Source organism: Mesocricetus auratus, unplaced genomic scaffold (assembly GCF_017639785.1).
Source record: "Mesocricetus auratus isolate SY011 unplaced genomic scaffold, BCM_Maur_2.0 Super-Scaffold_100003, whole genome shotgun sequence".
Classification (NCBI taxonomy): Eukaryota; Metazoa; Chordata; class Mammalia; order Rodentia; family Cricetidae; genus Mesocricetus; species Mesocricetus auratus.
Genome location: NW_024429188.1, coordinates 49,514,920 through 49,539,801, shown reverse-complemented (window position 1 = coordinate 49,539,801; position 24,882 = coordinate 49,514,920). Strand labels below are relative to the sequence as shown.

At 42.2% G+C, this 24,882-nt stretch overlaps 1 long non-coding RNA gene across 2 annotated transcripts; it reads right to left on the bottom strand.

Moving 5' to 3' along the window:
• Positions 1-263: 263 nt before the first annotated feature.
• On the bottom strand, positions 264-20,746 carry LOC121139990. 2 transcript variants are annotated; one of them, XR_005876788.1, is made up of 2 exons: positions 16,471-20,746; positions 264-1,024 (listed from the first exon to the last, which is right to left on the bottom strand). It is a non-coding gene; the product is annotated as an uncharacterized LOC121139990 (long non-coding RNA). The 2 variants fall into 2 exon arrangements; XR_005876789.1 differs by lacking the exon at positions 264-1,024 and adding an exon at positions 14,611-15,860.
• Between the last annotated feature and the right edge of the window lie 4,136 nt (positions 20,747-24,882).

The window sequence follows — 24,882 nt, the reverse complement described above, 5'->3', positions numbered from 1 at the left end:
TTGAAGTCTATTTTGTCAGATATTAAGATTTCAAAGCTTGTTTGCTTCCTGATTGTAAATTGCTTGGAATGTTTTAACTTTAAAATATTTCCTAGCCGGGCGGTGGTGGCGCACGCCTTTAATCCCAGCATCGGGAGGCAGAGGCAGGTGGATCTCTGTGAGTTCTAGGCCAGGCTGGATCGACAGCCTCCAAAACAATACAGAGAAACCCTGTCTCGTAAAACCAATATATATATCCTACCTTTAAAGGTAAGACAAATTTATTATAGACAATAGAAAGACATATTTTATTTTATATTTGATTGTAGTCTTCTTTGACATTTGTGTACTTCAATCTTATTTTTGTTTCAGTAATTATAGCTTCATTTGTTTTCTTTCTACAATCTTCTTGGCTATGTCTAGTTCTCTCTTCAGTTCAAAGTATTTATTCCAGCATTCTCTGACAAGTTGTTTTGGCAGGCAGTATTCTTTTAGCCTTTTGTAATAAAATAGAGTTGTCAGCAGTTGTCTAGGGGGTTGCTGAGTTTGTTTCCTGGCACTAACAAAGAATTGATTGATCAGGAAAGACAAAAGACCAAGGCGTGGAGAAAGCAGAAATAACAGCCTTATAAATTTAGGATGGGAGAAGCCTCAGGTTGGAATTCCATTAAACAGACACTGGCTCGGTTATTTTATAGGACTCCTGGATCCTTTCCTTCTCCCTAGTATTTCTCTTTAGATATTCTCCCCCGTACCTTCCCATAGTTTCTCCTGACAATATACTTTTGGGAACAAGAAGCATCCATCTCAGAAAGCTTGCTTTCGCCTTCCTAATCTATCTATATCCCCTAACTCTCCTTCATTGCCCCCTCTCAAAGACTGACATTGGCTTCTGTCAAGAAAAAGGAGCAGTGACTTCTCTAGTTGATTCTTGGTGATTGGGAGCCAAGAGAGCAGGGACTCTTATGAGGCAGGCTCCTGGGGCTGGTCCAGGGTACTGTGGCAAAATTCTGGCATGCATTTGGGACTCCATCTGAAGGACTACCTGTAGAAGCAGAGGGGAAGAAGGGATGGTAAGGAGAATGATAGAGGCCACTTCACTATATCCCAGAATATGGTGGCCATTTCTAGAAAAGTCCCATACTGTAACAATTGTTCCGAGTCTGGTTAAGAGAGTAATGAACCCAGGATTTGCTTTCAGGCACTTTGATAACTGTCGGAGTGGCAAGAATAAGTGTGAAGTTACAGCAACATTGATTCTAGAGAGGGAGAGAGAAGAAATTTAACCATTTGATTTTTAGTTTAAAACAATACTGTGCCTGTCTCTCTTGGCTGCAGGTAGGTGTTACAGTGTTTAACTGAGGAAAGGTCATGATGTCTTATATCTGGGCAGAATTTTTCTTATCAAAAAGAAAACTTTTAATGAGAAACAGTTGTATAAACATCTCATAGATTTAAGCCTAATGTCCAGGGACTATAATTCCTTTAACCATTAAGAAAACATAGCTGGTGGGAGTGCCAACTGGTTCAGCCACTTTGGAAATCAGTATGGAGATTCATCAGAAAAATGGGAATAAACCTACCACAAGACCCAGCAACTCCACTCTTAGGCATATATCCAAAAGATGCCCATTCATACAACAGAGATGTCTGTTCCACTATGTTCATAGCAGCATTATTTGTAATAGCCAGAACTTGGAAGCAACCTAGATGTCCCTCATCCAAAGAGTGGATAGAGAAAATGTGGTACATTTACACAATGGAGTACTATTCAGCAGAAAAAAACAATGGAATCCTGAGATTCGCAGGCAAATGGATGACACTAGAAGAAACCATCCTGAGTGAGGTAACCCAGTCACAAAAAGAGAAACATGGCATGTACTCTCTCATATATGGATTTTAGACATAGATCTGGGGAATGCCAGAGAGTCTGGGAAACAGAAACTTGATTCAGTGGCTGATGGAAGCAGAGGCAGACTACCATGGCTAAGTACTGAGCTGAACTCAAGAAATCCAGTGACAGAGAGGGAGGACTGATGACCAAAGGGGTTAAGACTGGGCTGGTTTAACCCCCAGAAACAGCTGACCTGACAAGGGTTAACTCTTGAATCTCACACTGGTGGCTGGGATTCCAGCATGGGACTGATCAAGACCCCCCTGAATGTGGGTGTCAGTGAGGAAGCCTAGGTAATCTATTGAGCCTTGGGCAGCAGATCGGGCACTCATCCCGAGTATACACACGGACTTTGGACTCCCATCCAACAATGTGAGGTGCACTCTCACCCTGAACTCTTGGGGGAGGGTCTAGGCCCTGCCCTATATGAAATGACAGACTATGGACACCCCCATGGAGGGCCTCACCCTCCCTGGGGAAATGAGGGGATAATGGGGGGGGGGGGGTTGGAGGGAGGGCACGGGAGGAGGGGAGGGAAAGGGAGAGGGACCTGGAACTGACTTGTGAAGCAACCTTGTTTCTTATCTAAATTTAAACTGAAAAAAAAAATAAAAAAAGAAAACATAGCAATAATTTTATTCTTTGGAAATACTTTCCTGCTGGGTGTTTAAGATCACACAGGTGGCCAAAATTAATCTGTCAATGTCACTTTAGGATTCGGCCCTCAGTGGTCACTTAAGTTTGAAAGGAACCTCTGGGCCAGGTTTTGGTGGTGCATGCTTGACCACAGCTTCACTTGGAAGCATGGAAGAAATTTTTCTCTGTATTAACCCTCCTCTTTTGTAGACTAGACACTGGTTACAGCTCACTAGGTGGGGTCTCCATGGCTTCCCTGAACAAGAAAACAGGTGGTTCCTCACAATTACAGAACATTTGTAAAGAGATGCCTCTAGGCTCTCCTTGACCTTGAAGGGCAACAGAGGAACTATCCTCCCACATTAGTATAGCTTCCGTATATGGATATTGAACAATTACTCTAGTCTTGTACTTTTAACTTCATGGGCAAAAACTAAACACTTAAATAAACTTTGATTACATATACATTTTTATTTGTTATTCCAATCATTGTATTATTGCAAAGGATGGACCAGTAACCCCATTAGTTTAAGCAGATATTTTCCATCAGGGTAGGTTTCTCAGACCTTTGCAACTTACTTAAATTGTCTAGCTTTATTTTCCATTCTGGAAAAACATTTAGCCATCTTGTGAAATATCAAAACATTACCACTACCTTATAAGAGAGCTGAATCCAAACTGCATACATAATAAATTAATATTATCTGTGTATATACTGTTAAACTATTGGGCTTGCAAAGTTCCCAGGTAAACCTTATAGAAAACACAAGATTGTCTTTATATAGTACATAAAGTGATCTACTATGACTGTGCTTTTGGCTTTGAATGAGCATAAGTAACAGAAATAGAGCTTTATATCATGAGACAAATAACAATAGTTTATTACTTTTTGATGGTTTTCTTATTCTCCTTTCTCAAATTCAGGGGACCAGCCTGATCCAGGAAAGGGGACTTCAAAGAACATTTTGAGACAAAACATGCTTGGGTCTGAAGTGGGAAGGCCACTTCTACCTCAGAGAGATCAAACTGCACATAAAAATTTAATATATATACAAAAGGCATTTAAAAATTATCTAAAACCAAACCTAGTTGTTTACAGTGAACAAGAGAGTTGCTGTTGAGTTCTGTGACAACTTACTGGAACCCCAAACACTCACCACTCTTATAATCCATATAGATTCGTCCAGACAATTCTTACCCACTGTGTCATGCATTTGGGAATAAGTCTTTACACTTTATAAGTTCATAGGTGAGTGGCAGTTAGTTCCCATGAAAAATAGGATAAAGTGGACAGAAATAATCTGTATTCACCAATGTCTAACTTGAGATTCCGGCTAGATGTGCGGTAACAAAATGCTTGGAATCCTGTATCCACAACCAGCTTGAAGCGCCTGGAAATGGAGCCAGACATCCTGAAGAACTTAATATTGGCTTTTCTTTAAGGCTGTGATAACAAGGAAATTCTGTGAATACAGGTGGATCTGAATTTCTTCAAGAAAACAACCCATGGAATATTGTGGGCATGTCTCCGAAATGGATAATTAGGTTTTTGCTTGAGTGTCTGAGGATCTAATTCTTTGCAGTGTTTGAGAAAGCAGCCAAGTGGTGATCTTCTTGGAACCAGTTTGTCCCATCTGCAGAAAGATGGAGGAGGGGAGATAGAACAGTCCTAGGGCAAGGTTGTTTTCTCTCTACTGATTCCATGGTCCATCTGAGTGGTCAATGCTAGTCTGTCAGCATGGAGCAGCTATTATGATCTAGTCTTTCCTGGGAAGAGGCCAGGCTAGGTCTTCCTCATGGCCCAGTCCTCTACCATATTCCAAATTCCTTCTTTTTATATTCCAAAATCCTCAGAAATGATAGAGAAGTTTTGGGTCAGAGTTGCCATTTCCCTGCCTTCATTCCCACCTGAATGGGCATGTCCAGTCTGTCATCAAGGAACAGCTGATGTGGTCTATGCTGCCCCTGGAAAGGTCCTACCAAGAAGTGGGATTTCCACAGCTTACCCATGGCTCAATCTTACAGCATCTCCCAATTTCCTTTAGTAAATCACACAAGCTCTGAGAAAAACCAGAAGTCCCACTCACCCACGCTCCAGCCTCAGGTAATCTACTGATCAGACACGGAACTGGAGACAGAGCCAGAGTTGGAAAAAAAGGCATGAGGCTCCTGCTTATTAGCCCATTAATACACTAGGGGAAGCCCAGGACCCAAGACTTATCTGTCTCATTCTGGGACCCCTTCACCTGCCAATTCAGAAGTTCTAATTATTTGAAGAAACCAGCTGACAATTAGAATTATAATTCCAAGAGGTAAGAGTCAGGGAACAATTACTACCACAAATAGTTTAGTGCCCAATGTCTGAGATGCATGCATGATTTTCTGGGCTCTAAAGGGCCTGGGCAGCTCTACTTCTTTGGCTCTGCTCTCCATACCACTCTCAGCTCATCTCACAGGCTCAAGTCAGCTCCACTCCACAGATGCTGCTGTATTTGGTGCTCATCCCACAGTCCTGCCATTCCTTGCAGCTTTTATGTCACCAAAACCAGTACCATGTGGGAGACTCATATATATTACCAGGTTAGGCTGACAGCATGAAATGTATCTTTGGTCCCTCTGGACCACAGCTTCTGTGTGCTGATCCCAAGGGAATATATCCCAGATGATTCATCTCAATGCCACTGGTCTCTTATCACAGCTGATTATCCAGCCCCAGATAAGCAGTATTTATTGTCCCAATAAAGCAAAACTTTCACTTCAGTGGTCTTTTATTAATCACAGCCATTTAGCCCCAAATAACCACAGATTATATTAACAGCCTGATAAAGTATTTAAGGGACTCTAAACCTGAAAAATTTCCCTCTGAACATTCAGAAGCCAGGGATACTGTCCTATTATCAGTCATGGCTGACAGGTAGCTCACAGGTATTCATCATTCCCATCCAGTCACCAGACAGGCAGAATGGAGACAACTCCTGGTTATTTAAGCTTCACACCTGTGAGATGGCCCTGACATCACCAAACTTAAACAGATTACATGCAACACATGGGTCCTTCTAGACTTGGCCAACAAAGTTTCAGATATGTGCTGGTCTTGCATTCAGGCCATTGATTCTTACCATCTACTTGCCCATTTTTCAACTGCTTATCTGTTTCCTCTGTTACATTCCTGTAACATAAAAGGCTGTCACAGAGTTAGCTGGTTCTCAATTTGGAAAGATCTAAAGTCATGGTAAGGCAGAGAATATCAAATTAAAACAAAAGTAGTAATAGTCCCAGTGATCACCAGGATAGAAAGGTTCACAGTACAACTGATGCATACATGCAAGGACAATCTTGACCACTGTGATAACAGTACTATTTTCCATCCAGGACATCTCCTGGACATAAATATCAGGCCAGATACAGACCAAAGGGTGGTGTTTAATGGGGAACAGCAGCATCAGGAGCATTGAAACTAGATGATACAAACACCTCTTTACCATTGGAAGTGAGACTCTAAAAGGGAGAATAGTTCAGGATGTTCAGAATATGGTAGTTTGACCTTGGATTTCTAGATCTTAATCCCTTCTTGTTCTCCTGACCCTACAGCAATGAATTGCCCTGCTACACCTAATGCACACCTGTTGCCATTGGGGGCTTTCCTGGAGGCGATTCTTTATTAGCAACAATTAACATAAATTGTGAAGTATGTAGGAAACACAGGGACCTTTAACAGCCTACCAAACTTTACCCAGTAAGAAACCATCTTGAAATGTGCAGGCAAATGCATGGAACTAGAAGAAACCATCCAGAGTGAGGAAACCCAGACACAGAAAGAAAAACATGGTGTGTACTCACTCATAAGTGGATATTAGACATAGAGCAAAGGATAACCAGCCTACAATTCACAACCCCAGAGAAGCTAGGAAACAAGGAGGACCTTCAAAGAGACATACATGGACCCTCAAAAAGGGGAAAAAGGGACAAGATCTCCTGAGTAAATTGGGAGCATGGGGGAGGGGGAGGGAGGGAGGAGAAAGAGGAGGGGAGAAGGAGAAAGGAAGGACAACATGAGGGTTCAGGAAGGTCAAGTTGGGGGAAGAACAGAGAAGGAGAGCAAGGGAAGAGATACCTTAATATAGGGAACCATAATGGGCTTAACGAGAAACATGGCACTAGGGAAATTTCCAGGAATCCTCAAGGATGATACCAACTAAGAGTCTAAGCAATAGTGGAGAAGCTACCTTAAATGCCCTCCGCTATAATGAGATTGATGACTACCTTAAACACCATCCTAGAGGCTTCATCCAGTAGCTGATGGAAGCGGAAGCAGAGATTCACAGCTAAGCACTGAACCGAACTGCTGGAATCCAGTTGTAGAGAAGGAGGAGTGATGAGCAAAGGGGTCAAGACCATGCTGGGGAAAACCCACAGAAAGAGCTGACCTGTGCAAGTGGGAGCTCATGGACCCCAGACTTACAGATGGGGAACCTGCATAAGACCGAACCAGTCCCCCTGAATGTGGGTGTCAGTTAGGGCACTTGGGCATTCTATGGGGCCACTGACAGTAGAACCAGTATTTATCCCTAGAGCAAGAATGGGCTTTGGGAGCCCATTCCCTATGGAGGGATACTCTCTCATCCTAGATACACGGGGAGGGCCTAGGTCTTGCCCCAAATGATGTGACAGACTTTGATGATCCCTCATGGGAGGCCTCACCCTCCATAAGGTGTGGCTAGGGGATGTGATGGGGAGATGGTGGGGGAATGGGAGGACAGGAGGGAGAGGGAACTGCGATTGGCATGTAAAATAAGATTGTTTTTAATTGTCTCAGCTGGTCTTCAGTGTATGCCATAGTCTAGAAAAAGTAGGCTCCAATGGCAGTGAAGGAATGGACTTGCCTGCCAGATGGAGAGCAGGGAGGCAGAGAGCAAGTACTCTTCTTCCACGTCCTTTATATAGGGTGGTCCAGATTAAAGGTAGATCTTCCTACCTCAAAAGATCCAAGGTTAAAAGAGGGTCTTCCCACTTCAAAATGATTTAATTAAGAAAACTGTCCCTCACAGGTGTATCCAGCCTTTTGGCTTTGGTTAATTCTAGATGTAGTAAACAACCAAGAAGAGCCATCGCACTACCCATTTGTAAACCAAAGAGACACCTTGGAATGTCTTCCAAATCTTTGTCTGCCTCTATAGAGAGTCCTCTGGATATTTTTGAGATGTAGGCATAGGCTTCTGTATACTCTATTTTCTCATTGGGGATCATGAAATGAAGGGGATCCTGTTTAAAATATTTTTTCTTTTTCTTTTTTTAATTTTTATATTTAAATTTAAATTAGAAACAAGGTTGCTTCACATATCAATTCCAAGTCCCTCTCCCTTTCCCTCCCCTCCTCCCACGCCCTCCCACCAACACCTCCAATATTCCCTCATTTCCCCAGGAAGGGTGAGGCCCTCCATGGGGGTGTCCATAGTCTGTCATTTCATATAGGGCAGGGCCTAGACCCTCCCCTGGGAGTCCAGGGTGAGAGTGCATCTCTCATTGTTGGATGGGTGCCCAAAGTCCATTTATATACCTGGGACAAATACTGATCTACTATCCAAGGCTCAATAGATTACCTAGGCCTCCTCACTGACACCCACGTTCAGGGAGTCTTGATCAGTCCCATGCTGGAATCCCAGCCACCAGTGTGAGATTCGAGAGTTAACCCTTGTCAGGTCAGCTGTTTCTGGGGGTTAAACCAGCCCAGTCTTAACCCCTTTGGTCATCAGTCCTTCCTCTCGGTCACTGGATTCCTTGAGTTCAGCTCAGTGTTTAGCCGTGAGAGTCTGCCTCTGCTTCCATCAGACATCGAATGAAGGTTCTGTTTCCCAGACTCTCTGGTCATGGGATTGTAGGCTGGCACTCCCCAGATCTATGTCTAAAATCCATATATGAGAGAGTACATGCAATGTTTCTCTTTTTGTGACTGGGTTACCTCACTCAGGATGATTTCTTCTAGTGCCATCCATTTGCCTGCAAATTTCAGGATTCCATTGTTTTTTTCTGCTGAATAGTACTCCATTGTGTAAATGTACCACATTTTCTCTATCCACTCTTCAGCTGAGGGGCATCTAGGTTGCTTCCAAGTTCTGGCTATTACAAATAATGCTGCTATGAACATAGTGGAACAGATGTCCTTGTTGTATGAATGGGCATCTTTTGGATATATGCCTAAGAGTGGAGTTGCTGGGTCTTGTGGTAGGTTTATTCCCATTTTTTCTGAGGAATCTCCATACTGATTTCCAAAGTGGCTGTACGAGTTAGCACTCCCACCAGCAGTGGAGGAGTGTTCCCCTTTCACCACAACCTCTCCAGCATAAATTGTCGTTGGTGTTTTTGATTTTAGCCATTCTGACAGGAGTAAGATGGTATCTCAGAGTTGTTTTGATTTGCATTTCCTGGATGGCTAAGGATGTTGAGCACTTTTTCAAGTGCCTCTCAGCCATTTTAGACTCCTCTGTTGAGAATTCTCTATTTAGTTCTGTACCCCACTTTTTAATTGTGTCCTTTGGTGTTTTGGAGACTTGCTTCTTGAGTTCTTTGTAAATTTTGGAGATCAACCCTCTGTTAGATGTGGGGTTAGTGAATATCTTTTCCCATTCTGTGGGCTCCCTTTTTGTCTTGCTGACTGTGTCCTTTGCCTTACAAAAGCTTCTCAGTTTCAAGAGGTCCCATTTATTAATTGTTGACCTCACTGTCTATGCTACTGGTGTTATGTTCAGGAAGCTGTCTCCTGTACCAATTCGTCCAAGGGTACCACTCACTTTCTTTTCTAAGAGGTTCAGTGTGGCTGGATTTATGTTGAGGTCTTAAGTTTATAAAATATTTTTCTTTTTATCAATGTAAGATATGACTCTTTAATACCTTTTGACCTTCATGAAATCCTAATCTGACCTTCCCTATGTAAGACCCACCATTAAAAATCCCCTGCAGCAATTGTTTCCTCTGACCTTTTTTCTCCCTCAAATTTATAAGCAAGCATGATAAATACTCAGTGTGAATAATTTGCCACTTGCGCCCATAATCTTGAGAATATCAAATGCCCCTTTTTCCTTAAACCATTTATGTCGCAGCAACTGGAAAATGAATACAAAAGTGGGAGTTCCAGAGTGTAATGGTACAGAATCAAAAGCAGAGGCAAGGGAGAAAGGATAGAGAAAAACAGAGTTGGAGATGCTGGACCAAAAGAGCAGGCATCAAGAGCCAGCAGATCCCTCATTTCCAGCCTCTCACCCAAGCAAGTCAACCTATAGTTGCTACTGGCATCTGGCAAACTATGATGCTGGTGCAAAGAATCCCCTATTTTCTCCACTGATTCCTCAATGTTGTAGTGCTAGGAATGGAACCCTGGGGCTACTGCATGCTGAGCCCTATTCAAAGGCTTATAGCTATTGCTCCCACAACATTCTTCTCAGTTTTCCTATCATCCTGTTGATCTCCAGAACCCAGTATCTCCTTCAAGGCCAGTAGAGATCACCCACAGCAGGAACATGGGGGAGTCTGGGTTGGAGAAAGAGCATGTATAGAGAGTGCCTTTGTCATTCACCCCATAGTCCAGCTAAGAGAGGCCCTGTTCCTGTCACCCTATATCTCTGCCTAAGTTCACATATGGTGATACATCTTTGAAGCAGTGCATTCATACCTCTCTTGAGAGCTCCAAGGAAGAAGAAAGACAGATCTCCAGTAGTTATGTAGGTTCTGGACCAACAGACAAATTCCCTTAGGAATGCTAGCACCCAAGGAAGCATTCCTACACAGAGACAGAACTTTACCTTCTAGGTAATTCATAGCTGCCTCCATTAGAATTTAAGCAAACCGTGTTTGCTTGAAGGTGCTAAAACAGCTCAAGAAACAGAAGTTGAATCCTCCCTCCCACCATATAGCCTACCCCCATGTACCCCTACTTATCTATTCACAGCTCATAGGCTCAAGAGCCAAGTACGGGGTGAAGAAGCTATCTCACAAATATGTGACCTTCCCATGGACCTTTCCCAGGAGAGTCTGCCCTCCTACCCAAGGAAGATGATGGATTTCTTTGGGGCTTGTTTTTTTCCAGTTCCTTTGCTTAGGTTGGCAGCCTAAGCTTCCACCCTAGTTCTTAAGGGGAAATTTATTTCCAGCCATTAATGATCAAACATCTTACTCGGTTAGAACCCAAGCCACTACTTTCCCTATTCCTGATGGAGAAAGACAGAAGACCAATCCACGGAAAAATAAAAAATAACAACTTTATACATTCAGGATCGGAGAAGCCTAAGGCTGGATGTTAGTTAAACAGACACTGGCCTTGATGTTTTGTTAGACCCCTGAACCCTCTCCTTTCACCTATGTGTCCTCTTTAGATACCCATGCCCATGCCTTCCCATAGTTTCTCCTCACAATATTTTTTGGGAGGAGCAAAAAGCATCCATCTCAGAAGGCCTGCTTCTACTTTCCTAATCTATCTACCTCCCTCTAACTCTCCTTCACTATCATGGAAACTTTTTATTTCTCCTCCAATTGTTGCAGGTAGTTTTGGTGAGTACAGTAGTCTAGATTGGCATCCCTGGTTGTTTAAAACTTGTAGTGCATTGCTTCAGGGTCTCCTGACTTTCAAAGTTTCCATTGAGAAGTCAGCTGTTATTCTGATGGGTTTTCCTATATATGAGATTTGAATTTTTCTCTTGCAACTTTCAATACTCTTTGTTTATGTATATTTAGTGTTTTAACTATGATATGCCATGGGGATTTTATTTTCTGGTCTTGTCTAGTTGGAGGTCTGTGTGCTTCTTGTATCAGTATGGGTATTTCTTTCCTTAGTCTGCGGAAGTTTTCTTCTACGATCTTGTTGAAGATGTGGTCAGTGCCATTGTCCTAGACATTTTCTCTCACATCTATGCATATAATTTGAAGGTATGGCCTTTTCATGGTGTCCCACAATTCCTTTATGTTCTTTTCCTGTGGTATACCCCAGCCCATATCCTTTGCTTGTATGATTTAGTTCCTGTTTCCTGTGTTTTATTTTTGAGTCTAAATAGTCTATTTTCTATTGTTTCATTCTACTTGAAAGGCTTTCTCCTGAGTTTTCTAATTGAGTCATTACATTTTCAATTCCATCTTCATTTCAGCTTGAGTTCTTTTCAATATTTTTGTCTCCTTGTTGGCCTGCCTTGGCTTGGGGGTTGGATATGGCTCAAGTGGGATGAAGTCAGGAGGCTGAGCTAGCATGCAAGGTGTGGGTCCTTGCCCAGGCCTGGAGTTTAGGAACAATGTATCCATGGTTGAAAAGACAAACCTGGGGCACTGGATGCAGGATCTGAGCTGTATCTAAGGACTGAGGAACATGGCAGCAGTTGGGGGAAGAACTCACCAAGTGGGGCTCTGGCACAAGATATGGGGGCTGCTTCTCCGATAATGAGATTGACGACTACCTTATATGCCATCCTAGAGCCTTCATCCAGTGACTGATGGAAGCAGAGGTGTTGGGGGAAGTCCTGTGTATTTGTCAATAAAGTACTGTTGAGCCTATAGGGAACCAAGATAGGAGGGACTAGGAGTCCAGGAGAACTCTGGGAAGGAGAACACAAGAGAGTCGACATGTAGCCCATGAGGTTAGGAGCTCTCTGACAAAGGGAGAATGAAGACCATACATGACAATGGCCTCCTTAATATTTTTTAGATCCTTCATCTGTATAGGCTCCCAGTGATAAGCAATGGGACCATTTGATTGTTTTTTCGTTGCTGGTTTTTCTGATACAGATACTGGAAAAACCATAGGGGAACGCATAGCAACCTTAGGGAAATCATTCTGGCATTTGAGAAGCTTTGGGAAACTCCTGTCCTGACCTGTTGCCTGTATTTCTGATTCTGAAGTATCAGATTGAGCGTCTTCTAAATCCTGCAGTCTATTCATCATTGTTTCTCTGAGCTCTTGAAGTTCTTGGGACAAATGATTTTCTAAGGATGTCATGGAATCTTTCATTTTTTACATTCATCATTTACATGTGATTCCAAATTTCTAATATTCTCATCCTTAGCAAGTACCTCAATAGCATGTAAACTGCCTTCTACAAATAATATTCTATCAGTTAGTTTACCATTGCTCTCAGACATGGAACAATTCTTTTCTGCTAGCATTTCAATTTTATGTTCCAGTCTTTGTAATTTGCTAGTGAAATCATCAAACATGGAACCGTGTTTGTCGTTAAATGTTTCCACATTATGTTCCAATTTTTCAATTCTATCTATGGAACACATTTTTCCTGAAAATAATTCAATTTTGTGTTCCGTCTCTTTAAACCTGTTCGTCAGACCTACATTATCATTTTTAATATCCTGAATATTTTCTACCAACCCTTTCTTACTCTCCTGCAATGAATTTTGCATTTCCTGAATCCTTTGTATTAAGATTTCAAAACTATCCTGCGATGACTGTATGACCTGTATAAGTTTATTCCTATTTTTGAGCCATTTCATTAACAAAATTATATTGATTATGAAGCTAATAATCACCATCATGAGTAGGAAGCACCTTTCAGGTAGGTCAGAGGCAGACACCCACAGTTAAACACTGAACTGAACTCCTGGAACCCAGTGACAGAGATGGAGGGGTGATGAGCAAAGGGGTCAAGACTGGGCTGTTGAAACCCACAGGAACAGCTTACCTGAAAAAGGGGAACCTCAGGGACCCCAGACTGATAGCTGGGAAACCTTGTTCGAGACCCCCCTAGACGAGGATGTCAGTTTGGAGGTTTGGTTAATCTATGGGGCCTCAGGTAGTGGACCAGTATTTATCCCTAGTACACAAATGGACTTTGGGCCCAATCCACATAGAGGGATACTCTCTCAGCCTAGACACATGGAGGAGGGTCTAAGCCCTGCTCCAAATGATATGACAGACTTTGAAGATCCCCCATGGGAGGTCTCACCTTCCCTGGGGAACAAAAAGAGGATGGGATAGGGGATCGGTGGGGGGAAGGGGAGGAGAGGAGGCAGAGAGAACTGGGATTCATATGTAAAACAAGCTTGTTTCTAATTTAAATGAAAAAGATATGGGGGCTAGCTAGGTTTAGAATGTTATTTTTCTCTCATATTTTGAGGCTAATAAATCTAATTTGTTGACCAGCTCTTATATTAATCTCAATTTTCCAGAGATCCTTGACTAATATAGTGACATATTTCTAGGGCAATAGAGGCCCAAAATTTTAGAATGTTTGGCTTTTAGAAATTAGACAATCAGAGGTATAGCCAAAGTGCCTGTTTAATGACTTAGGTAACAAAGTTTGAAACTTAAGTTATTGGAATATGATATCACATTTTTTTCAAGGAGACTGGAGCTGTAGATTTTTCCAATATAGTAAAACTTGTTTTATACTATTTTTCTTTTTTATTTAAATTAGAAACAAGCTTGCTTCATATGTCAATCCCAGCTCCCTCTCCCTCTCCTCCTCCCTCACTACCCACTCCCCTCTGAGAGTGAGATCTTCCATGGGAGATCTTCAAAGTCTATCATATGATCCCTGGCAGGGCCTAGGAACTCCCCTATGTGTCTAGGCTGAAAGAGCATCCCTCCATGTGGAATGGGCTCCCAAAGTCCATTTGTATGCCAGGGACAAATACTGATCTACTATCTGAGGCCCCATAGATTGCCGAGGCCTACTCACTGACACCCACCATCAGGGGGTTTGGGTTGGTCCTATGCTGGTTTCCCAGCTATCAATCTGGGGTCCATAAGCTACCCCTTGTTCAGGTCAGCTGCCTCTGTAGGTTTTACCAACTGGGTCTTGACCCCTTTGCTCATCACTTCTTCCTTTTTGCAACTGGGTTCCAGGAGTTCAGTTCAGAGATCTACAAGGATGACACCAAATGGCATCGAGGCTACCTTAAATGCTGTCCCCAGATAATGAGATTGATGACTACTTTATATGCCATCATAGAGCCTTCATTCAGTGGCTGATACTTATTAACTTTCCTTTTTTAAAGTGCCTCTATATTCCCATCACATAGTAGCTTTCACCTTCTTTTCCATGTGATAAAGAATCTTGAGAAAGAAATTAGACAATCATATGCCTGGACATACAAACATATGCTTAAATGGATATTCAGTGGAACTTGTTGGTGGATAGGAGACACCAAAAGTAATTGATAAACCATTTTCCCAATGAACGAACTTCTTCAAAGTCTCTCCTTCTGAGGGCTGGCAATACTTTTGTTTGTTCCTTGCAGGGATGGAAATTGATCTTAGGGTCTCAAGTATGCAAGGCACATGCTTTAGGTCCAAGCTATATCATCAGCCGTGATGAGTTGTTTATTGTTGGAAATATTGGCTCACCTCTTTTTTTCTCTAATTCATTCACTCATGCATCCATTCATGTGTTAATTTGGTAGTACATGAATACGACTTGTAAAAATAATTGGTAGAAAATGATGACAAATGTAAAAAAAAGAACAGCATTGAAATTGTCCTGAGTGTCACAGTTCTAGCTATAACAACTATAGGCTTTGTGGAGTTTAAACTTTGTAAGAAAGTAGTTGGTATGATACTTGTTAAGGCCGGGAGACTATTCAGCATTATAGCAATCACCGTCAAAAGTATCACAAGCAGATTCAGATGAAGAACACCAGTGCCAGTCATTCAAAGAATGCCATTTGAGTCAAATTCAAAGCTGACTTGCTTGCTTTCTAAAAAATCAAAATGTCAGCAACTGTGATGTATATCTTGTAGTGTGTTTTCTGTTCCTTCTATTCTGTATGCTGACATAGGGTGGAAATTCTCTAATTCACTGCTTTGTTCCAGGAATACCTGAAATATGAACATATAGCTTCACAGATGTTTGCAACATCTGTAGAGCTGGACCATGCTCGTGTTCCCAGAAGTAGCCAGTGTCTAGTGTCCAGTTTGACCAGTATGTTCTAAGTGTAGCAAGTTACCTTATCATTAGGTGTGGTGGAGCCTAGTTATCCTACAATCAACAGGCTTGCCTTAGCTGCTGTAAATACTGTGACAGAGGAACTCCATTTTCCTGGAAGAGGAGGTGACAAAGGAATGCTTGGTGGCTCTGATTGCTTTGGCTGTTGTGAAAAACAGGTTTGCTTTCCAAAGCTTCCCTTTAGTTTCTTTTTGATCTGCCAGAGCTTATTTTTTCTAACTGAATTTCTAGTTATGATGATATCTGGGCTTTTCTTGTCTTGGATTTTGGCCTCTGCACATGATGTTCAAATAGTTTTATGTGTGTTGAAGGGAAAACACGTGAGGGTAGTGCCTGTGAAGGTGAGTGTCAGGGAATCCATATTTTACTGGTCGGATTAATGCAGTTGTCTCTGTGCCATCTCCTCTTTCCTCTCACCCCTGTGGAAGAAAAATATCCCTCTTAGTCATCTCCTTCTCAGCTCGGTGAATGAGTGTCCACTGTAGTTCTTCACTCTGGGTCTTATAGACTCTCCATCAGACATCCCTTTCCTTCAGGGCACTGAGGTCTTGTTCTCTTGACATGCATACATTTAGTGCTGGTCAGAGGCTAGGCCTGAGTGATCACCTCAGTCACAGAGCAGGGACTTGAGAAGAAGGTGCTGATCTTTGCTCTTCCGCTCCATCAGTCCAGTGCCTACTCTAGCGCCTCTTCCCTGCGGGGCAGGGACTCCTTGTGAATAGGAGAAGGTGATGTGTGTGGGCCTTGTGACCCCGATTCAGCAGGGTTCAGGGTTATGGTCCCTCTTGAGTTTGGATGTGAATCTCCTAAAGATGTCAAGTACCCATGAAACCTATCTTCACCACTTCCCTCTTTCTGAGAGGCAGACAAATAAGATTTTAAGGTATTTTGTTTTAGTGTTAAATAGCAAACTACAAGCTGTATACAGCTTTATTTATTATATACACAAAAAGTAAATCTGTGTTTATAAAACAAAAAAAATATCCAGAGTTGAAAACTCTGGGATAACTTACTGAGATGCATGCTTACCTTTCTCTTTGATGTGCAACATGCTTGGCAACCATAGATGATATCTCATGTTTAATCTGTAAATAAAAATGTATTTAAATTAAATGGGATATTTTTGTAAAGGGATCAAATGTTCTTTTATAAATGTACTAAGGAATATCTTGCTCTTTGAAATTAGGAATTTTATTAAAAGATTCTTTTTTTGAAAAAAAGGAGCATCACAAACAATCAAAAAGACTAAATATGTACTAGGATTGGTTCTTACACCAACCTATTGCTTGTCCAAAAATTTAAATCAGCTAAATAATCTTATAAAATCATAGTTTTAAAAAAATTTAAATCCTCCTAGATCCGAATAGGAAAAACGAACAGAAAAAATGAGCAAAAGCAAAAGCACAAGAAATACATACAGACCCAGAGACATACATGCATACACAGAGAAATCCTGTTAAAACACAAAACTAGAAACTGTAAGATATAAGCAAAACATCTGCAAGTTAAAAAAAAATTGGCCAGACAAAGCATTATGAGACAAATACAAAAACAAAACAAACAGCAAAAGCCCCACAAAATACCATTGAGTTTATTTTGAATTCCCACTTACTGCTGGGCATGGATGGCTTACAGTTTCAAAGGTCCATTATTGTCATGGCAGTAAATGGTGACATGCAGGATGACACGGTGCTGGAGAAGGAACTTAGAGTGGAGCTCCTGCTTGCTTATTTGCTTGACTCCTGCTTAGTCAGGCTTGGTTTCTGTGTGTAGTTAGGTAGAGCTGGTCATCTCATTCAGGGTCCCCTACCATCTAAGTGGAATGCACACAGGGACAGGGCAAGAGTTCCTGCAGCAGGTGAGCATTCCCTCTGCTCCGGCCTAATCTAAGCAGCCCCAGGGAAGTGGAAGGTCCACTGGGCAGAGTCCAAAGGAAAAGAGAAAGTTCCACTCCTTTCTCTGTCATGATGTATAACTCCCTTTAAAGCAATGATCCATAAAACTCACCATTCTCTGAAAAAAGTAGAAAAACCGCCCCTGGGCTGGGCTGGGCAGAGGGGGCTCACTGCCAGACAACACAGCCTGGACAATGGATTTTTCCTTCTGTCCAATGCTGACCAAGGGAACTCTAGGCGATTTTCACTAGGTTCATTTTAGAAGGATTAAACACAGCTGCTAAAAAGATTTCTTTTGTTACCCAGTCCCAGATATTAGAAAAAAGTTATAAAAGTTAAAAAAAAAGGTCTTAAGTAGGCCCCAGTTGCTGGAGGTATCTTAAAGGGTGTTTAACAACAGGGAACTGATGAGGATAAGACCTTTTGCATAAACTGAAAGCCACTGTCACCTTCTCTGATGATGAGACAGTAGGACCTACAGATACCCGGCAAAATGTTGTTGCCTCACCCTCTATTGGAAGAATATCTCCTAACAGAGTTCTGTCACCAATCAAAAGATACAGTTGGATTATCTCTCAGATTAACAACAAATATTCCCAGGAATATGAGCAGAAATCAATCCCAGGACTGGTCCAACACCAAACTCCTGTAATTGTTTAACTAACCAACTCACCCACCTCTGTCCATATTAAATAATACCCATTTATCCTGGAAACAAAAGGGGAAACTGCAGTCCATGTTGTGTGGTTTGAAGAGGCAGGAGTCTTGGTGCCCTGCCACTCACCCTGGAATACACCTCTCCTCTCTTGCCTGTGAAGAAACCTGGGATCTCCTGTTACAGACCTGCCCAAGATCTGTGGGAAGTAAAAAGGGGGTTAAGACAATCCACACCACAGAACCAAACCCAAACACTCTCATGAGTCTGATTCCTCCAGAGAAACAGGTGTACACCATCTTGGACCTGAAAGATGATTCTTTAACCTCCCATTAGCAGAAGCAAGTCTACCCATCTTTGATTTTAAATGGACAGACCCAGAGGGAGGTTAAAGTGGGCAACATACCTGGACCAGGTTGCCTCAGTATTTAAAGACATTAAATGCAGACTTCCTACCCTCCTGTCAAAGCTTTCCTGGGAAAATAGATTACAAAGGGTCACTGAGGGACTGCTGCAAGAGTTACAAGACCCTGGACTAAAGAACAGAACATTGGCTAAGAAAGTCCAACTTTGTCCATCAGAGGCTACCTACCTTGGCTATCAGCTGAGGGGAGACAAAAGGAGCCTGTCTCAGAGTAGGGTTGCTGCCATCTTTCAGAACCCTAAGACACAGGTTCCAGAGTTCCTAGGTTCAACTAGGTATTGCTGTCTCTGGATACCAGCGTTTGCAGAAATAGGAAGGCCTCTATACACCAGTACAAAGTGGGACACTGGGCCCCTAATCTAGACTACACAAAAGGCATTTGAGGCTTTTAAAACAGCTCCGAGTTTCACTCCAGCTCTAGAATTTCCAGACAAAAGAGGCTTTAACCCAAACTTTGGAGCCAAGAAAATGCCCTATGAATTTGGACACTGGAACCGCAGGATGGCATACCTATCTAAGAGCTGTGGCAGTTACTGCTAGTTTAAAGAAAGAAAGCTAACCAGTTAATGTTGGGTCAAGATCTTATCCCTCTCACCTGACGATGCTTATCCATGACTGTCAGGAGATGAAAGATGAACCAGCTATGTGGGAGTTGTAGTAGTTACTTTAACTGAAACGATCTGGGCACAAGTCAGTTGCCTCAACCCAGAAAGTAGAACTGATCAATCTGACCCTGGCTCAGATGGGGAAAAGTCCACCAACATATACACAGACTGTCAGTCAGTATGCTTCTACTAACGGCCATGTCCACAGTATGACCTGTAGAGAAAGACAGCTTCTCAAGAAAAAAAATTCTTGGCCCTCCTGGAGGCCAGTTGGCTTCCCCTACAAATTGCTGTTCTCCACTGCCAGGCTGCTCACCTGACTGCCAGACAAACAGCCCCAAGACCAGTGGGGCCTATTGCTATCCTGATGACATACCATGCCCCAGTGCTGCCTGACACACCATGGAAAAGAAGTAATGGACAGCTCAAACCTACAGGCTGATGGAGGACACCAGTGGGAAAGATATTCTCCCAGAAACAATTGGCAGAACTGTTGGCAACTGACCTTCATCAGGATACTTATCTGGGCTCCACAAAACTTTCTGAGTTGCTCAGACCAAGGTATGTTACACCTAGACTGGACAGCCTAGTGTGGGATGTCTCAGCCAGATGCCAGGTTTGTGTTCAAGTGAATCTAAACCAGAGAGCCCTTACCCAGGCAGGAATCCAAATAAGAGACCAACAGGCCCACAAACTCTGGGAAAACTGACTTCGCCAAGTTCTGGCCTGCTGGGGGAAGATAAAAGTACTTGCTAGTTTTTATAGAAAACTTCTTATGGGGAGGTAGAAATGTTCCCCACCTCGACTGAAACTGCTCAAAGAGTAGATAAAAAGGTCCTCCAGGAACTGGTCCACTGATTTGCCTCCTACTAACAATGGAGTCAGACACTGACCCAGCTTTCATAACCAAAACCTCTCAATTAATAGCCAAAGCTTTAGACAAAAATTAAAAACTTCATCGTGCATATAGACCCCAGAGTTCTGTCCTGGTGAAAAGAATAAGCAGGGCATTAAAAGAAACTCTAACAAAGCTCCCATTAGAGTCCAGCAAAGGATGGATAGGCCTCCTTCCTTTGCTGTGGTCCGCTGCACCGCATATAGTGAGGGATTTATCCCCTATGAGATTATGTTTGGAAGATCTCCCCACTGCTTCCCCGGCTCAGAGACCAGCAGTTGGCAGAACTCCCTAACCAATGGTTCTCAAGTCACTAGAGGCACTCCCGTTCTCCATAAAAGTTATTCACTGGACTGTCCCAGAGACACAGCCGACCCCGGAGTCCCCCACCAGTTTCCCCTTGTTCCAGTGCAGTGAGTCTGTCTGGGTCAGACAGGGAGCCAAAGGGGCACTGAAGTCAGCCTGAAAAGGACCCGGCAAGGTGAGTCTCTACACCGTGGATCCACCACACCCAGGTCAAGAGAGCAGAAGCCACAGATGCTGCTGCCGAATGGACTGTCTCCAGAGTATGCACCATGGAAATCAAGGGTTCATTGGGCCCCTCTACCTCCTCCTGACTCTTGTGTTTTGCACTCTGGGTATAAATACAGGGTCATGGCCCAGCCTCCACTGTCCTCAGGCCTGGACTGGAAACTGAGGAAGACAGATATAGGAAAGGTATTAGCCCCTATGGAGGGATACTCTCTCAGCCTAGACACATGGAGAAGGGCCTAGGCCCTGCCCTAAATGATGTAACAGACTTTGATGATCCCCAGGGAAGGCCTCACCATCCCTGGGGATCAGAAGGGGGATGGGATGGGTGGGTTGGTGGGAGGCATAGGAGGATGGGAGGGAGAGGGAACTGAGCTTGGTATGTAAAATAAGATTGTTTTTAATTTAAATACATTTTAAAAGAAAAGGAAAGGCATTAGCTAGTATGACTATAGACCAGCAACCCACATTCAGTCTTGACCTTTGCTCACTGATGCCCACTTAAATGTATTGAAGAAAGGAAAGATATGGGGGTTGATCTTTTGACACATACCCTGTGGTGGACCCCCTTGTTGCCAGGAACAAGGGGGTTTCCATTACAAAAACTGGGTTTATAAAACTGAGGCTTCCTAAAACTTTCCTTAGAAAACATTCTGGCCTTTGGGAAATAGAGAAAACATTGGAAGTCGGACTTTATTCCACAGGTAGGGACTCTGAGGGCGGAGTTAATCATTTCCAGCCAAAAATCAGTCAGGATTGCTGGTTATGCTTAGACACCTGACATCTGTACTACATAGGGCTAGGAACTAACTAGACTATCAGTCCATTGACTGACAAAACTTGCCGTGACAGGGAGCAGCCCAAATTAACGTTAGAGGTCTTAACCTAGGCCCTTTCCCTTATTCTGAGGCCTGTTATTCTGCCTAATGGGTTAATGGATAACAACAATATTACTGGGCCTCTGAGAGTATTTGGTGGGCATGTCCCAATGGTTTGACTAAATGTGCCTCTTCTGATGCTTTCCAAATAGGTTGATCAAGACCTAGAGGTATTAAGAAGTTTTAGTTTCTGAATGAAAACAACAGTTAGATTCACTTGCAAAAATGGTCCTACAAAATTGGAAAGGCTTAGACTTTTCATGAGATAAAGAAACTATGTGTGGCTTTGGGAGAAACTGTTGTTTCTATGCCAATTGATCAGGAGTAATTAGAGGAAATATTTTCATGATTGGGGAAATAATTAGTACCAGTCTCTGTTCTCTTGGTCTCTCTGGCTAATTACTCTGCTATCAACATTGGCTAAGACTTTAATTCTCATTCTCATTGGATTAACATTAAGGCCCTGAATCTTAACTAATACAGGATGAGTCCATGATTTGACTCATTTACTAAGACCAGTGGGGAATGTAACAGGGTCCCAGACCTAGCAGGTTTGTAGACTTTAACACAACTGACTCCATGATGGAAGCACTATTCAGGCAGCCAAAACTAAAACAAAGGCCTAATACACCAATGTCCATACAGTTCTGGGAAAGCTAAAGGTACTAACCTTGTTTTTTAGCTTCTGTAGTTCCACTTCTGGCTAACTGTTCCTGTTAACTAAAGTATGTCAACCCAGGACATGGGTCTTGTACTTAAAAGCTCACCCCGAGAAAGGTTCATTGCCACACTGGGATTCGCCAGTCAGATAATAAAGACTTCCTATTGGCTTTAATCCATGCCTGAGCAGTAGTGTCTGGTGAGTACCCAAAACACTGTTGCTGAAGACAATGGCTGTATAACTCATCAAACATGTAGAAGTCCAGATGCTGCCTACCTAGAAGCTTCACTCCTACTGACTAATGTTCATGGTACTGAAAGGTTTTCTGCATGCTAAAATCATAGTTTTGAAGTTTTATTGGAAAGATGTTTATGATAGGCATCTGAGAGGGGAAAATTGAAAGGTCTGGAAGAGCTAATGATACACAATCTTAATTTTTAAAAAAATTTATATGCTGTAAATGTATAAAAATAAGTGACTGCACTCAGATTTTTGTATTTCTCAGGATGGTTAAGTTGCTAATGGCTGTTGTTATTTACTGTAAGTCCCTTCACTTTCAAACATGCTAAACCAGGCTTGTGTGCTTTTATTTTTTAAATTAAAACACAATTACATCATTACCCCTTCCTTTTCCTCTCAAATTTCTCTCATATCCTCCCTTTCAAATTCATGGCCTATTTTCTTTAATATTGTTACATATACATATATAAGTGCATAGATATATACCTACAGTTTTTAGTCTGTTCAGTGTTAGTTACATGTATGTTGTTTCACATATGATCAATTAGTAGTGGATAACTAATTAGGGGGCTTATTCCTGGAAAGATTATTTCTCCCATTCTCAGCATTCCTTAGTTACCTGTAATTCTTGTTTAAGGGTAAGACCCTGTGAGATTTTCCCTTTCCATATTATATACATTACCAGAAAAGAAAAATAGATTTTATCATTATAGAAGTTGCTTTAAAAATGAAGCAAATGGGGTTTGGGAGATGGCTCAGGCAGAACAGTACTTGCTGCTAAACCATGAGAACCCGGGATCAATTTTAGCACTAAGTTTTTAAAGGCAGGGTGATTTGTGCCCGTAATACTAGTGCTAGAGAGCAGGGGCAGGCCAGCCACTCTAGCCAAATTCATGAACTCCAGTTTCAGTGACAGAACTTGGCTCAAAATATAATTTGGAGTGTGATAAAGACATCTACCATGAATGTCCAACCTCCACTCACATGTGCAAACACATGTACCCATACACATACTACACACACACACACACACACACACACACACACACACACACACACACACACACACTGAAGCAATGTAGGGCTCAATTGAGGAAATATGAGACTAATACTTGAACTTGAACCTTGACTGATCATTCACATATTATTTGGGCCTTCTGCTTTCAATCCATGATGTATTTTAAACAGATATACACAACAACAATAGGAATAATTATTCACTAAGGAAAACATCTGTTTTTTTTCCAGATCTATATAATCATTTTGCTATAGCCTCTACAGAAGACGGCCTGGGGACCTATTCATTTTGTGAGTACTTAACATGAGCCTCTTAACCTAGTTAGAAGATTTTCTTCTCTCTTTCTTCTGCTCTCATTTCTTATCCTCTGCCATTCCTCTTTCTCATTGTCAAACAGTTTATTTAGTGGAAATCTGCATTAGCTAAAAATAGCACACTTTAAAAAAGAAATGGCACTGGCACCATATCAAAGATAACACCACCAGTCTCTACGAACCTGTCATCTAAAAGGGAAGCTGTGAGGGAAAATGAGGAGAATCCCTGAATCAAATCTATATTTATCATTTTCTAAAAACTAAAAAACACTTCTACGTATCTATAAACCTGAGAAGACTGCATTAACATCTTAAGTAAGAATTTTTGTGATTTGTAACATTTGTAACACTGAACCATAAACTGTTAGATCTGAAATATCATAAACCTTCTCTAAAAATGAACAGCCTTTACTTTTTATAATCTATATTGAACTATCGCTTAAACATGCTCTGTTTTCTCTATCTTAAACCATTTGTAATTCAACATGGCATGCCATCTTCTGAATATATTACCTGCTTTAACCTTTCCCCTAGTGCTAGACCATTGAGTTTTTACAATTTGTCCAGAATTTTAAGGTAAATGTTCTTCCTTACAGCAATCTCACACTTGAGCCTCCTTCTATTTGGATTTCAAAAAAAGTCAGAATTGACAAGTAGTAATTGGCAACTCAGTAATAGTACTCTGGTTGGCAATCTAATGTAACTGATTAACTAGCCAGATACATGACTAGGGGAATCAATTACCATAGGTTTTCTTTTATCTTGCCAATTACATCTCATCGTACCCTTCCCCAGGAAGTATTATTATTACCCATTTTTTCTAGCCCACAAGAGGACTCCAGCAACACCTCTGCATCAACCAGGAGCCAGACAGGTGGGCAGGTGGGCAGTATTGTGATCTCTTTGTGATGAGGAAGCATGGTCCTGCCCAGGGCTAGGAGAGACTGAGTGGGACAAGGGGACCTACAAGACACCCTGGGGTGATCTGCCTCACTCCCGAGAGAAAACAGATCCATCCGGCACCTTGAGGTACAAGGCAGACAGGCACTACTATGGTGAGCAAATGTATGGTGAGATGGTGTGGTATGGAGAGAGAGAGAGAGAGAGAGAGAGAGAGAGAGAGAGAGAGAGAGAGAGAGAGAGAGAGAGAGAGGGAGGGAGGGAGGGAGGGAGGGAGGGAGGGAGGGAGGGAGGGAGGGAGGGAGGGAGGGAGGAACTTCATTGACACCTATGGCCATGGCGATGTCTGGGCCTAGGCAGCTACTGAGGCCCATGTCTTGGTTAATGGCTCTGATGCAGACATGATCTCTGTTGATGTGTGTGGC